Raw genomic sequence first — 11,290 nt, forward strand, 5'->3', positions numbered from 1 at the left:
ATTAAAGTTTCTCTGGTTAATTAATCAGAGGCTTTCATCTATCAAGGTGTAAGGTTATCCACGTATATGGGTGGCTACAAAATTCCTCACAAATAAAAGTATACCCCATAAGTGCACAGGACAGACCTCCTTTTCATTTCTATTGTCCATAGAGGCATAAGCAGAGGAAAAAATATTCAAACATAAATATAGTATTCATAACAGTAGAGAAGTCTTGATTCATGATCTTGGGAAAAGCTGTTCACGTCAAGGATGCCATCCTCTTCTTTGGAGAAACTTCGCTGGTTAGCTTTTCCTTAAGGGTTTCAATGAGTGTACAGTTCCAAGAATGTAGAGGGACACTTCTTGGTTGTGAGATTCTGAACCCAAAGTTCAAGGTCCCAAAATTTTGCTACGTGTGGATGGCAAGAGCAGTGTTTCTCTGATGTTCTCAGAAGATCCAAACTTCGGGGTCTAGATTATGAAGGGGTTGATTATACTTAGTCAGTAAACCATAAAATCTTTCTTTACCTTATCAAAGTATACTATGGCATAATAATCTACTATCATAACATTAGCTCTCTTGCATAGGGAAGCTTTTATACAACCAGTAAACATGCATTGAAAATGACAATTGGCCAGGTGTGATGGCTCATGCCTGTAATCCCAGCACTTTGGGAGGCCAAGGTGGATAGATCACTTGAGGTCAGGAGTTCAAGACCAACCTGACCAATATGGTGAAACTCCATCTCTACCAAAAATGCAAAAATTAGCTTGGCATGGTGGTGAGCATCTGTAATCTCAGCCACTTAGGAGATTCAGGCAGGAGAATCACTTGAACCCAGGAGGCAAAGTTTGCAGTGAGCTGAGATCATGCCATTGCAATCCAGCCTTGATGACAGAGTAAGCCTCTGTCTCAAAGGAAAAAAAAAAGACAATTGGATGAAATCTCTCAATAAATGTTTAAATGGCCCATCAGGTAGCAAAATGTACCTGTGTGATTGTTTTTCTAGAAATATGGGTTTGATAAACATTGGTCATAAGCTGTTTTCGCAATTTAGAAGTCACCACACCAATATATATTTAGTTTGTATCATTTTATATTTTTCATTGTGAGTCATGGAATGCAGAACTTTTAATAACAAAAGCTTTAAGGGCTCAGGAAAGACAAAGCAGCCATCCTGGTTTTCCATGAGTCCATGCTTAACATTGTACATATGTCCTCTTGAATACCAGTTGTTTCTCCAATTTAGGAGCATAGCACTAATAACTGTATCATAAGTAATGTGACTTAGATCATAGAGTTCATTGTATAGCTACACAATTTTAGTATTGGCTGATTTAGCATGAAAATCTGGCAAAGTATTTTCTTGGCATTCAGTTAATTTTTGTTCTACTTTGATTAGCAGTTTTATAAACTAGTCAGTCTTTTGTTTATAGTTTCAGAAATTCTCACCCAGTCTAAATGATATGATTATAAATTTGTCAGAAATCTGTATTCAAAAGTGCTTTTCAGGGTCTTTTCCATCCTTTCATGAACCTCCGAAAAGATATCATATTATAGGCTTTTGTGTACTTGTGAAGTTTTCAGAAACTGTATCTGAATTAAGTAATTAACTGTGGAATAACTTTATTTTTATTTATTTATCTATTCATTTATTTTTGAGACAGAGTCCTCCAGACTGTAGTGCAGTGGTGCGATCTTGGCTTACTACAACCTCCACGTCCTGGGTTCAAGCAATTCTCCTGCCTTAGTCTCCCGAGTAGCTGGGATTACAGGCACCTGCCACCACACCCAGCTAACTTTTGTATTTTAGTAGACAGGGTTTGACCATGTTGGCCAGGGTGTTCTCAAACTCCTCACCTCAGGCGATCTGCCTGCCTTGGCCTCTCAAATTGCTGGGATTTCAGGCATGAGCCACCATGCCTGGCCTGGAAATGACTTTAAATAGTCATAGTAAAAGACACAATCAACAAGGAAATTTGTTTATTTCTGCAGTCTACAATAGCTTAATATAATAACTATAATTATGATTGATAACATGTACTCAAACATATTAGAATTTTAGAAATCCCATACAAGTTTTCAACAAATATTAATAACATACACTAAAATATAACCTGAAGGAGGTCAAACATTATTTTTTCTTTTAACAATGCTTCCCACATAATTTAACATGTGAAATAATCCTGCTTACCTCTCTTTTGGATGCTTCAGTGGCCCTCTGTAGTACTCCAAAATTCGAGATCAGGAAAGACAATTTTGAAGCTGAACTTTGATTTCGGGAAGGCTGTCAAATATGTTATAAAGGTATTGATATTTTAAAATAGAATTCCAAGTCACCGTAAGTCATTCATTTAGCCAAAATAATGACTCAAAAATTTTAAAAAGGCAAAAGCCTTTACTCATTGATAGAGGGAAGATTTAGCTTTCCAAACAATCTGTCTCTTGTCTTTCCCTTGTTTTTCCTGTAGTTTATTCAAAAAGCAGACAAGAAAACTGTCATTATCCTTTAATATTACATGAAAATCTTGTTCAAGAGACAAAGCCAAATTTCATCCTTGCATTAGTGTACTATTAATGTCAACCCAATTTTTAGTAAAACCTTATAGAACAATCTATTCAATCTCAATCAATTTGACCATAAGGTGAGATTCTCATAAACCTGTTATAACCCTTTACAGATTATTGTTGAAGAGCAGATCGGTGCTCTCAGAAAACCCTGTTGTGCTTTCATTCCAATGTTCAATTTAAAGTTAGTCAATATGTTTAAACAGAGAATGTCTTTCTTTCTTTTTTTTTTTTTTTGCAGAATTTCTTTTACCAGATTAATTTTTCACAAACCTTCCACAACTTGCTCAAACCATTAGTTTTATCCTACATAATTTAAGACAATCCTTTAGCTCTCTAAACTAGGCAAAAATTTACATTCCCATGCCTTCTTGTAATCTTTTACTAAAAGCACATTTCAGTTTCCTCACACACCTTGCATGTAAAACTGTTTTTTCACAAGTCTTAATTACATGTTAAAATGCTAACTCTTAGAAATTTTATTTTTGGTGAAAAACCTGGTAAGTAAGCGATTATAGTTATGTACTAGGTGTGGAGCGCAGGACATCAAACAGAAGTGCAGATAAAGTCTTGACTCTTTCCAGCATAACCAAGGGGAAGGGCTAACTCCACATGTCCCTAGGCCTTACCTAAAATCTAATGGCTCCAAAGCAGGTAAGTTGAACAATTTCCAAAAGTTAAAGAAGCAGTTTATTACCTTAAAGCATTTACCAAATCTAATATCTAACCTGCCTAATTTAGACCCAGTGTCTTTATTTGACCAATAATCATTACAATTTTTTACTTCCCAAAGCTTACTAAAGTCAAATGAAGTAAACGTCATTAGTTTTTTTGTTTTTCTAACAAAAAACTTGGTTTAAGTATTTTTAACCTAATTAACAAGAGCACCTTCAAATATAAACCATACATACCACATATACAACTACACAGACAGAAGATCTGGTAGTTATAAGGTTTTTCATTTGCCAGTTTTTAAATTTCTTTTTTTTTTTAGCCTTCTTCTTTTTTAATTTATTTTTAATTTTTAATTTTAATTATATTTTATTTTACTTTTAAAGACGGGGTTTCACCATGTTGGCCAGGCTGGTCTTGAACCCCTAACCTCGTGATTCACCCACCTCAGCCTCCCAAAGTGCTGGGATTACAGGTGTGAGCCACCACGCCTGGCCAGTTTTTAAATTTCTTAATTGGATTACTGGCTTCAGGGTGGAGTTCTTTGGGGAACAGGGCTAGGAAAACATATAGTTTCTTAGGCCTAATAAACAGGTTCTGGAAAACAACATAGATCCCAAAAAATTCAGGGTCCCATTTTCATATTGCTGCAGTAGGTAGCTAGCCAGGCATGAGCAGGGCAGGAGGGGGCTTGTGCCCACCAACTAGGAATGCTAGGTGCCCATCAGGCGATGGTTTGGCAGTTGTCACACTGCCTCTCTAAAAAATGATAATTGGTCACAGAGGCCAGGGAAAGACAATTTCCCAATAGATAAAAATGCTAGATATTGGTAATCAGCAGCTTCCAAAAAAATATCAGTAACTGGAGGAGTGAGCTTGGGCATGTGCATTATGAGACAAAATGGTAGAGTATGACCTTCCAGGGGTATTCCATTAGAAAAGGGAAGAAATCTTCAGGTGGGCAGGTATACAACTTCTTAAACACACTGCACATGCTTACCTCCTAAGTGTAAGGAGAGCACTGTACATGTGGGCAGCTCACCCTAAGGAAAGAATGAAGAGAATGTGGTGCAAGATGCTAAAAGTGTGCCAATGATATAGGAATTAAGAAGAAATCACTTAGGCAGATAACAAGGATATGGGAGTTCTCAGTAGGGCTTTTCTTTTTAATGAAAAGCAGCCCCAAATCATTTTCTAATAAAGAGCAGCCTGCAACCTGGGAGTTTGCATGGGTGAATGCAGGCAGAAACTAATGACTAGACATGTTCAAGACGGCAGCTCCATCATTCCTTCTCTTCCAGCCACTTGTACTGTAAAGAAGCAGACAATATGACGCTGATCAACTGGAAGGCCCATTTACATAAAAACATTAGGTTGGGGTGACAGCCTTCCCCATGCACTATGTAAACGTCATACCTGATCAAACCAATCTATGAGCCCTATGTAAATCAGACACCACCTCCTCAAACTGGACTATAAAACTCAGCACATTTGCTGCCAGCCAGTTTTTTCGGCTCAAGGCCTCTTCTTCTATAGAGGAAGCTGCTTCTCTTTCTCTTCTCTTCTCTTCTATCTATTAAACCTCCACTCCTAAACTCCTTGTGTGTGTCCGTATCCTAAATTTCCCTGGAAGGTGACAATGAACCCCAGGGTATATAACCCAGACAACGTAGCCACTTCATAATGGGGACCTTGCCTGGGATAAGAAGGTACAACATTCATCAGAACAGTAAGTAGAAACGTGGACTCCAATTTTGTCCTTTCATTTTGAGGCTCTCAGCCTCTGTTTTAGAACCAAATCAAACCAAATACTGGTCTCCTTTCAGCCATTTAAAAATGATTAGTGTGGCTGCCAGCCTTAGAAGACTTGGGGGCCAGCCTTAAAAGACTTGGGGACAGGCTTGCTGTGGAGAACATGGAGAATCCCTCAGTACCCATGGGATGCTGTGTATATTGGCCTTCTTTTTTTTTTTTTTGAAACAGAGTCTCTCTCTGTCACCCAGGCTGGAATTCTGGAATTCTGGAGTGCGGTGGCACAGTCTTGGCTCACTGCAACTTCTGCCTCTCATGTTCAAGTGATTCTTCCTGCCTCAGTCTCCCAAATAGCTAGGATTACAGGCATGTGCCACCTTGCCTAGCTAATTTTTGTATTTTTATTAGAGATGGAGTTTTCACCATGTTGATCAGGCTGGTCTTGAACCCCTGACCTCAGATGATCCACCTGCCTTAGCCTCCCAAAGTGCTGGGATTACAGTTGTGAGCCACTGTGCCTGGCCTATACTGGCCATGTTTAAACCAGCTTCCTTTCATGGAAGACTTAGCCATCACGTGAGTCCAGAAGAAGTCCTGGGGCAACTGAGAATTTCTGGCTGGGGCTACCCCTCAGTGTGATCAGAAGGCTTCCGGACTGACTCCAGAAGGGGTCTGGAGGGCACCCTTGTCTGGAGAGCACATGTCATGTCAAGATCACCCTGCCCCTGGTCTAGAGAGCACATGGTGAGTGCTACCTAGTGGAATAGGGATCCTCTCAATGATGCACCTTGTCGGTCCTTCACCAAAACTCCCTAGCTTCCCAATTGTCTCCCCTTTTTGCACCTCTCTACTAGAAACCAGGCTTTATGTTGCTTTTGTAAACAGGCAAACTCTGCCTTCAACAACTAGGAGTAAAATATCCTCTGAAGCCAAATTTTAGTCTCAATACTGTCCCTTCAGCAGGAAAATGGCCATTTGGTCCTGATGTTCTTTTAAGTCATCTATTCTGCCTCCAATTAGAATGGTACTTAATTAGTAAGGGGATTTCAAGTTTGGAAGTTAACTGGAACCATTCTCTAAGGGTAAATGCTTTAGCATGGGCCATAATAGCAGAATATAGAGTTCAATCTAGCATGCCCCCTCCATTAAAGGGGTCTTGCCCAACTATTAGGTAGTTTTTCTTGAGATCCATTTTTTTGGGGAGCCAGGCAGGTCACACAGTCTAGGAAGTCAAAGGGAAATCACAGAAAGAGGACTAGAGCCACTTGGATGAATGTGACTGGCCCCAATTTCTTAGTTCCTCTGGTTCCATGGATGGGGGTCACACCTGCCACCATGGGCGGCATGTGCCAGGACCCAGGAACCATGGACGGAAAACAGCAAGGGGGGACACACCCACTGTCTTCCTCTCCACCCTGGGTCACACCAAAAGAAAGGAGACTAAAAGGACAGCTTTTTCTCACTTCTCTTTCTAGATGGGTACCATCTTCAGCCTGTACTCTACTGGAGTGCATTGTGAAGCAGTGGGACTCCTTTTACCCTGAGACTTTAAAGAAAAAGTGACTCATTTTCTTTTGCACAAGGGCATGGCCTTTTTACTAGACCTTTTGCAGGCATTCTAAAATCAACCCAGCTCTTTTAGCAATCTTATCAGGCAGGCTCAAAGTGAATAATTCCCCAAAAGTAGAAAAGCAACTTTTGAAGGAACCATCTGAGGAAGTTATTGGGTGTCCCAGCTCTTCCAGTCACCCTCATCTGGGGCCACCTCCAACCACACCACCAGCTTTTCCACCTCTACCATTTCCAAAATTTCCCACTCCCCCACTTTCACTCTTATCCCTATAGGAAATGCCCAATTGAGGTGATGCTACTAGGGTACAAGTTCCCTTCTCATTACAGTACCTTAAGCAAATAAAGGGAGACTTAGGCTGATTTTCTGATGATCCTATAGATATATAGAAGTCTTCCAAAATTTAACTCAGGTATTTGTCCTCTCCTGGAGGGATGTTATGCTGCTCCAAAGCCAAACCCTAACTGCAGCCAAGAAGCAGGTAGCTCTATAGGCAGCAGAGAAATTTGGAGATGAGAGATATGTCTTCTGTAATAGGCCTAAAAGGAAAAAAGACAATAGAAAAGGTGAAGAAATATGGGAAACACCATCCCCAAAAGGGAATAGCAGTACCTCTTGACAACCCTAATTGGATTCTCTAGACTTTTCTACAGTGTCTTTCCTTCTTTTTTTTTTTTTTTTTTTTTTTTTTTGAGACTGAGTTTCGCTCTTGTTACCCAGGCTGGAGTGCAATGGCGCGATCTCGGCTCACCGCAACCTCCGCCTCCCGGGTTCAGGCAATTCTCCTGCCTCAGCCTCCTGAGTAGCTGGGATTACAGGCACACGCCACCATGCCCAGCTAATTTTTTGTATTTTTAGTAGAGACAGGGTTTCACCATGTTGACCAGGATGGTCTCGATCTCTTGACCTCGTGATCCACCCGCCTCTGCCTCCCAAAGTGCTGGGATTACAGGCTTGAGCCACCGCGCCCGGCCGTGTCTTTCCTTCTTTCACAGTTTAAAATAGCTCTCTTACGATGTTCTTCCAACTTGGGAAAAGTTAATTTCTCCAAACCTTAAAATTCTTGGCTTAGAGTTGAGCTAAGGGGAAGAGAACCCAGAAGCCTGACATGCCAGCAAAAGGGTAAAAGTTTTTGGTTTTTGTTTTTTTTTTACCAGTGAAGTTTTTGGCTTCTCTCTCCCTATGCAAACTAGCAAAAGGCATAATAAGAATCATTGTTTATATTCTCTGTAAAGTTTTAATTAATGAAAAAGGATTTATGAGGCTGGTCTTAAGCTGTAGCCAATCTGGTGTGCTTTGTGAGTCTTTATGTATAGTTCTGTCAAAAGAAAAGATGCCTTAGGTTAGGATGCAGGCCCAAGACCCCATAAGCCTGCTATTCAAGCCAGCCCAACAAAATGTTCAGTAACAAACTAGGCTACAGGCCTCCATCTTGTTTCATGTCCTTGGGAACATGACCTGTAACCACGTGGCAATACTTTGTTTTAGTCTCCGACATTTTACAATGGTGGCTATCTTCTTGTGCTAAGTCAGTTCCTGGGTGAGGAATCAGATAAGCCAGTTTGTCAATCTGGGTGGTGCTAGCTGATCCATCAAGGGCAGGGCTTACAAAATAGCTTAAGCCCTAATCTTGAGAGCAGTTTGGGGAGGGTCAAAATCTTGTAGCTTCCAGCTGCCTGACTCCTAGACCATAGTTTCTAATCTTGTGGCTAGGTTCTTGGTCTGGTCCCAGGCAAGAGGGAAGTATGTCTTAAGAAAAGGTTGTTATCATCTTTGGTTCAGACTAAAAACTGTAAACCAGGCTCCTCCCAAAGTTAATTTGGCCTGTACCCAGGGTTGGGCAAGGACAACTTGGGGACTGGAAGCAAAATGGAGTTGTTTGGATCAGATCTCTTTTACTTTCTCAGTCACAATTTTGTGATGACAATTTCAGAAGCCCCTTATCACCCCTTTGAAAATACCTCGTACACTCATGATTAAGTCATAACCTAATTAAGGCTTATTGGTTTCACTTGTGAGGTTACATTCTGTGACTTTCAAAAGCTGAAAATCTTAACTGCTTGGCATGGCTAAAGTTGAGTGACAAGAGATTTGAAATGATTTTCTTATTAAAAGCGGATATTCAAGTTATAGGTAGATTTAAAAGCCCTTTATGTTTTTCTCCCTTCTTGGATCTTATTTTTCTGGAAAATGGTTTTTTGTTTCTTCTCAGTCAACCAAATTATTTCTTTCTCTCTCTCTCTCTCTCCCCCTCCCCCATTTTGTGGGGGGAAACAAAAACCTCTGTTTTCCTCATGAAACCCCAGGAATTAAAAGCAGATAGTTCTCTCTTAAAATCAAAGGCTCTGTTCTGTTTTGCATTGTGTTATCTGACAATTTTGACTTTTGGGGGTATCAAATCACTTCACATTAGGAGAGAGCTTAGGTATGTAATAACTAGGTAGGAAATACAATTTAAAGGATGGCTAATAATAGTTTTAAATCAGAGAAGTATGCTTTTGGTCACCTGAAAGAGGTGGAAACATCCCCACCCCCCACTGAGAGATGAGACTCTCATAGGAGATGGGCTGATTACAAAATAAGCCGATTGGCTTGGGGCTTCCATGCAATGAAATACACAGTAGAAGTACTGCATTGTCTTCTCCCATAGTATTTCCCTACTTTGGGGGATCCAAAATCCAGTATAAAATGGTACCCTTGGTTTTAGGGATCTGTTTTGCATTGAGCTGTGCCTGCTTGTTAGGCCCTAAAAATGCATGCTGTCTTGTCCTGTTTCTCCAAGGGCTCCACTCTGAAGCCAGTAATCTAATAAAGAAACTGGCAAATGAAAAATCTTGCAAGTGCTAAATCTTCTGTCTGTCTGTATATATATGTGTTGTGTGTAATGTATATAAAAAAGGGCTGGCTCTAAAGGAAAATAAGCACTTAAATTATTTTTAGTTACATGACTTTATTCTTTAAGAAATAAATATAAGCTGGGTGTAGTGGCTCATGCCTGTAATCCAGCACTTTGGGAGGCCGAGGTAGGTGGATAACCTGAGGTCAGGAGTTCAAGACCAGCCTGGCCAACATTGCAAAACCCTGTCTCTACTAAAAATACAAAAATTCATTGGGAATGGTGGTGGGCACCTATAATCCCAGCTACTCAGGAGGCTGAGGAAGGAGAATCACTTGAACCTATGAGGCAGAGGTTGCCAAGATGGTGCCACTGCACTCCAGTCTGGGCAACAGAGTGAGACTCTGTCGCAAATAAGTAAATAAAAATAATCTTTAAGGTTTATTGGTAAAATGCAGGTGTCATCAAAATGGAAATAGGTGATCTAAATCATACAAGTCAGATGCTAGATTTGCTAAATATTCCAAGGTTGAATACTGTCTGCTTTACACATAGGAAAGGCCTGGAACACATGGAGTTAGACTCTGGAAAGAGTTCGACCTTATCTGCACTTCTGTCTGGGTCCTAGGCTCCACATCTGGTGCATGATTGAAATCACTTACTAACCAGGTTTTTCACCGAAAGGAAAAGTTGTTAAGAGTTAACAGTGCAACATGTATTTGAGATCACTAAACAGTTTTATTACAATACATATAAAAACAGTAAACTGTGTCTTTTAGTAAAAAATTATAAGAAAGCATGGAAACATGCATTTTCTCAGGGATAAGGATTATCTTAAATTTGATATGATAAAGCTAAAGATTTAAGTAAATTGTGGAAAGACTGTATACATGTATATATATTTTTTTGAGACAGAGTGTTACTCTGTTGCCCAGGCTGGAGTGCAGTGATGCTATCTCGGCTCACTGCAACCTCCACCTCCTGGGTTCAAGTGATTCTCCTGCTTCAGCCTCCCCAGTAGCTGGAATTACAGGCACACCCACCACCACGCCCAGGGAAATTTTTGTATTTTTAGTAGAGACGAGATTTCACCATAATGGCCAGGTTGGTCTCAAACCCCTGACCTCATGTGATCCGTCTGCTTCGGCCTCCCAAAGTCCTGTGATTACAACCATGAGCTACCGCTCCTGGCCAAGACTGTAAATATTAATTGTGCAAAAAATGTGTAAATATTAATTAAATTCAAAAAGGTATTATATGGTCTTTTTATAAATTCAGTACTGAAATAAAAGCACAGCAAGTTTGTCTTAAGATACTAATCTGCCCTTTAGCAAAAGAGGTTATAAAGGATTCGTAAAGATTTCACCTCATGGTCAAATTGGTTAAGCTAGTGCTCGACTTACGACCACGGTCGGGACCCGGACCGGTCGTAACACGATTTGGTCATAAGTTGAGTAGGCTATATGTACAGTTGAAATGGTGCATGCAGAGATGGTAGTGCTGCTGGAAGCTGGTCCGCACTGTCATACGCCCAGCTGGGCAACGTTTGCGCTGCCAGACATGGAGCAGTCGTGGCTAGCAATTGTGGTCGTAAAGTCGAATGGTCGTAAGTTGCATAGGTCATAAGTCGATCAATACCTGTATATGGAAATTTCTATAAGGTTTCATTTAGACAAACTGGGGTTAACATTAATAAACTAGTGCAAGGGTAAAATTAAGCGTTGGACAGGATTTTTGTGCAATAGTAAAGGCTAATGAATGGTTTTTGTCTTTTGAATAATCATTTTGGTAAAATAATTTATGGCAATCTGGAATTTTATTTTATAACATAAAGTGTTTTAAACCTCTAACATTTAACAAGCATCCCAAAATCCAACTTCAGGTTTCAAAATTGTCTTCCCTGATGCCT

This window comes from Sapajus apella, unplaced genomic scaffold (assembly GCF_009761245.1).
Source record: "Sapajus apella isolate SASKATOON/1434 unplaced genomic scaffold, GSC_monkey_1.0 scaffold16, whole genome shotgun sequence".
In the NCBI taxonomy this organism is placed as follows: Eukaryota; Metazoa; Chordata; class Mammalia; order Primates; family Cebidae; genus Sapajus; species Sapajus apella.